At 39.6% G+C, this 4666-nt stretch overlaps 1 non-coding gene across 1 annotated transcript; it reads left to right on the top strand.

The window, feature by feature from the left end:
- Positions 1-3560: 3560 nt before the first annotated feature.
- LOC131321525 (U2 spliceosomal RNA) lies at positions 3561-3762 on the top strand. Its single transcript, XR_009198565.1, has one exon. It is a non-coding gene; the product is annotated as a U2 spliceosomal RNA (small nuclear RNA).
- Positions 3763-4666: the final 904 nt, after the last annotated feature.

Here is a 4666-nt window from a genome sequence, read left to right as displayed (position 1 = left end):
GGTGAACAAAACTCAGCTCTCACCTCTCTCTGAACTCGCCCTTCTCTAAAATATTGCTACTTATTTTTCGCTACTTATTTTCCAAGACGAATCTGAAGGGAACTGGGTCTCCATCCAATGAATCAGTGGATTGATCAAGTTCACTGAATTTCAGTTGTAAAATGACTCTTGATCAGTAGGGATTGTATGGGTAGTTTCTGAATTACTTGTAGAAAAGAATCAAAATCATGTTGACCAATAAATCATTTTCCAAGATTTAAGGCCATGTCGAAATTTGCTGCAGGATATTATGATGTAAACAAGAAATTGAAAAAAAAAAAATCATATATTAATCTAACTGTGAGAGAAGACCAAAGACTTCTTCATGGTAAATCGCATTTTCTTCTTGCTTACAACTAGTAAAAGCGTGATTAGTGTAGGGTATGTTTTCGGACATCGTGACCTCCTCTTATTACTCTTGGGCGCTTCTTATTACTATTGGCCGCACGTTTTGACACTTTGTTGAAAGCGTGGTTACGAAACACGTTTCAAAAACGCACGGCCAAGTGGCAAAAATTGCGTCCTTGAGTAAAATGATGCGGCCAATAGTAATAAGACGCGGCCAAGATGTCTGAAAACAGAGTTACAGAGGTTTGTCCCAGTACAAACCATTACGCAATAAGGTACAGAGGTAATCGAAACAACAAACAGAATGCAAGCGTAAATGAAGAATGCTCCCATGGACAGACCACAACAGCCACCGGCCGGACTGGAACAGAGACCCATTCCAGCAGATGAGAAACTCTGAGGAGACTCCACAGCAAGGCTCCGCTATCACTCCAATCTAGCTTAATAGATCGAGCTGGGGCCCTTTTTTTTTTCTGAGATCCTGACCGACTTGGTCCAAAAATTGGATTTCTTCTCTGTCTCTTTGAGCGGGGATCCGCTCAACGTGGGTGTCGAGCTCCTTCCACGTCTTGTCAATCCGACATATTCTCATTTCACTCGATTTATTTCTGCGGTGCGTCTGGCGAAATTGCTGTGTGAATTACCCCATATGTGGGTGATCTACTATAATAAGCCATTTCGTCGGGCTATCTTTCCTTGTCACTTCATCCCACTTCCGCAATTTCTGTTTTCAAAAAACTCATTATGATGCACAGAATAAGCCTATAGCCAGGGTAGGAGATACCATAGCAACTTGGCTTTGGGGTGGTTTTCTCTGAAATTTTGCTACTGATTTTTTTGGATGCGCCCTTTTTTCTCTCACTTAGTATGTTAACTTCCTTTCACCTGGGAAGGTAGTAAGTTGATCATAACTCAGCTGATCTTGTGAGGATTCAACTCCATTATTGAAGGGAAAGACATCTGAAAGCATGACAATAAATCGTAACATTGCAGAGTTCGTGAACGAATCCGTCACATACGCAACAACGTTCCACGAAATAGAATTACAGTATCACTTGCATTCAAGCAAACTTATGCGAAAAATAGAACTTATTTGATGAAACGAAAGCCCCAACCCCTACCTATTACGTACTTTGATACAACAGTCATTAATCTGCTAGCCAGTCAACAAGTACCATAGAATTAACTTGGTTTACAGAAAATTTTCTTGAATAGAGAATGTTAGGAATCCGTTGTGGCGGCACTAAAGATCATAGTTGTAATGTGGTGGCAGTAGACTGAAATATAGAAAATACTGTCAATCCTTTTCGGTGTTCATCTGGAAATATTCTCATTTTTGTTGTGTGGATAGTTTTAGCAAGACACCCAATTTAAAATTGAAAATATTGAAGCCCCGCTTTGGGCAAATGACAATGATGAAACGGTTTTTCCTACGCTTTGATGAAGTATAGATACTCTATGAACACTTGACCAAAGAAGAAATACCTTAGAATTAGTAATTTGATTGCCAAATCAAACGTAGAACTTGTTTTAGCCTTAGTGGCTTCAACGAATTTTGTAGTTGTCCTATTTCAACCCAGTCTTCATGAACTAAAGGCAAATATTTTTATGGTTAGATTCCACCAACTTTTAGTACTTAAAAAACACTATTTATTGATATACAATGGGTCATGATCAGATTTAAAATGAGAAATAAACACGCGTTTTACCGGAATGAATCATATTTGGACCCATTGAGGGTAAAATTGTCACTTCCTTTGATGTACGAATGATTTTTTTTAAAAACTGCTTGGGATAAAAAGTAAATTGGACAAGCTTTCTAACAGTTCAAACCACGCGCAAATTGAAGTTCGGCGGTGTCCGGAGCAAGTCCGCAAAGTTTGAGCAACATTAACGTGTCCCTGGTGCTACCCTTCGTGCCCAGGCGCATTGCAATGCGCCCCGGGCGCACTTGAACAGTGCATAACATGTCCCAACTTTGCGGACTTGCCTCAGACACTCCCGAACTCCAATTCGCTCGTGGTTTGAACCGTTAGAAAGCTTGTCCAATCTACTTTCCTACCGAATTGATTTCGATGAAAATAAATTTTACATCAAAATACATGACCATTTTACCCTCAATTGGTCGTGAAAAAAATTATTTCAATAAAACGCTCGTATTGTTTTCATTTTAAATCGGATTAAGACCAATTATATAACAATAATTCACTATATTAAAAGATGATGGAAATGAACAATTAAAATAATAAAGTTTTAGTTATGAAAGTTGGTCGAAGGGAGAGTGATTCAAAGATCATCAGCAAGACAAAGGCTAAAGTACATTTTCGTACATTCTAAGTTCCATTTGAGGCACACATCCCCAGTTCTAGGGTACTCGATCATTAAATTTGTTAGAGTGCCTACAAGATTCATTTTGACCTCTCTACATTTCATTAAATAATCAGAAACTGTTTCATCATCGGGATTCACCCAAGGCAGGACTTGTGTTGAGGGTTAGAGACAAAATGAGGGAGTCGAGCTCAGAGGGGTGCTCCTCAAGTGAGTATTTTGTAATGTTATTGCGATGATCCTATAATAAGTTTCTCTACATTCAAGTGAGAGTGTTTGGTTTTGATCATGGACGCATTAGACGACCATGAGACATAGATGACTTGATGTCAACAAGTTTTCTGCAGGTTAGGCTCCCTATGCATGTCCAGAGACATTCCCTAGACTGTTGCTGAAAGAAGAACTTGAGAAAGTATTTAGCCAGGGTCGAACACCTAGTTAGGCTTCTCATCCGAGGAATGATATAGCGCTCATTATCTAAATATCTTGATCATCATGGTTTAAGAGAAGGAAGAAAAAAGAGAGTAGCAAGACGCTCAACCTTAATCCCTAATAAAAGATGGGAAACCTACAACTATTTACGGGGCTAATTTACAAGAGGGGGGATGGGGGGGGGGGGGGGGGGTTGTTTGGTTGTTATCCTAAGCAATCTGATACTCAATAAATTCACCAGTTACTACAATGATGTAATTGGGACATACGGATTCACGAGGTGCTCAGAGGCTTCAAACAACCGAGTCAAATAGACGACACAAACCAAGCAGATTGTGAAAAAGTAGTAAAATCCAGTTTGTTACTTTGGAGATTGTTTCTCACATCGCCTAAGCAAAGAAATGAGGGGAGAAAAACTTTCTCGGCCTTCTGGCTAAGATCAAGTTTAGTATCTGTTCTTATTAGTTTAATATCCGATATGTGGGCCGTCGGCTCACTCTTTATTAAATTAATAATTTTTTGAGGCTGAGGGTCTCCTACAGTAGCTCGCTACTGGCTGGGGCCTATCATGCGTTGCCTTGGTGTGCACTATTGCCTTGGCTTGGCGGACCTCACCCAAACTAAGTTCAAAGGTTTCTGCTACTTCATTTCTAGAACCAAGTCCGTTTCAAAGGTTTTTTGTGGGTCTGGTCTGAACTCTGTAGTTTTTGTAACTTGGTTTTGGTTTTCATGAATTTTGACTTACCCAAGAAAAAAATACAAACCGACCCCAAAAATATGGAAAACTCTTAGTTAGTTCATTTTGTGAGTCGTTTTCTTGAAGTTATGATTTTCAGAACCCCAAAAATACAAAATTTTAATCACTTTTTTAGGCCCAAGAATGAGACTCACAAGCATAGTGCCCCCAGGTCCAAGAACCACATATTTTTACTTGCATATTTCAACCATTTCTAAACTTTTGAATCATGTATGTACCTGCAAATAAAAATATATGTCAATGAAATCTTCGTGGATGGAACTCATAGAATCAATTCATACGGGCTTCTTGTGCCTCTCTTATGCTTTAACAATCCTTATAATGCTTAAAGGATTGCCCTTTTTAGTCCCTTGCCAATTCGGCTTAAAGGATTGCCTTTTTCAATCCCCTGCCAATTCGGACTAGAAAAACTCAATATAATCCTTAAAGGATTGCCCTTTTCAGTCCCCTGCCAATTCGGCTTAAAGGATTGCCTTTTTCAATCCCTTGCCAATTCGGACTAGAAAAACTCAGTAGAACGCAAAATAAAAAAATTTGCTGCATCACATGCGCCTCAGGCGCAATTTGGGTGCGCCCCAAGCGCATGTAAGCTGCGCCCGGGCTCATTGACATTTTCTCTCATTTCGTGATTCCGCCTCAGGCGCATTTGAATTGCTCCTCGGGACCATTCACTTTTTTGTCTTTTGAGTAATGTACCACAAAATTCCATGCCAGCATGCTCAAAAGTGCAAAATGTTTGTAACTGTGAACTCCATAATTCTG

This window comes from Rhododendron vialii, chromosome 3a (assembly GCF_030253575.1).
Source record: "Rhododendron vialii isolate Sample 1 chromosome 3a, ASM3025357v1".
In the NCBI taxonomy this organism is placed as follows: Eukaryota; Viridiplantae; Streptophyta; class Magnoliopsida; order Ericales; family Ericaceae; genus Rhododendron; species Rhododendron vialii.
The sequence above is the reverse complement of the archived record's forward strand: the minus strand, read 5'-3'. Positions and strand labels throughout refer to the sequence as shown.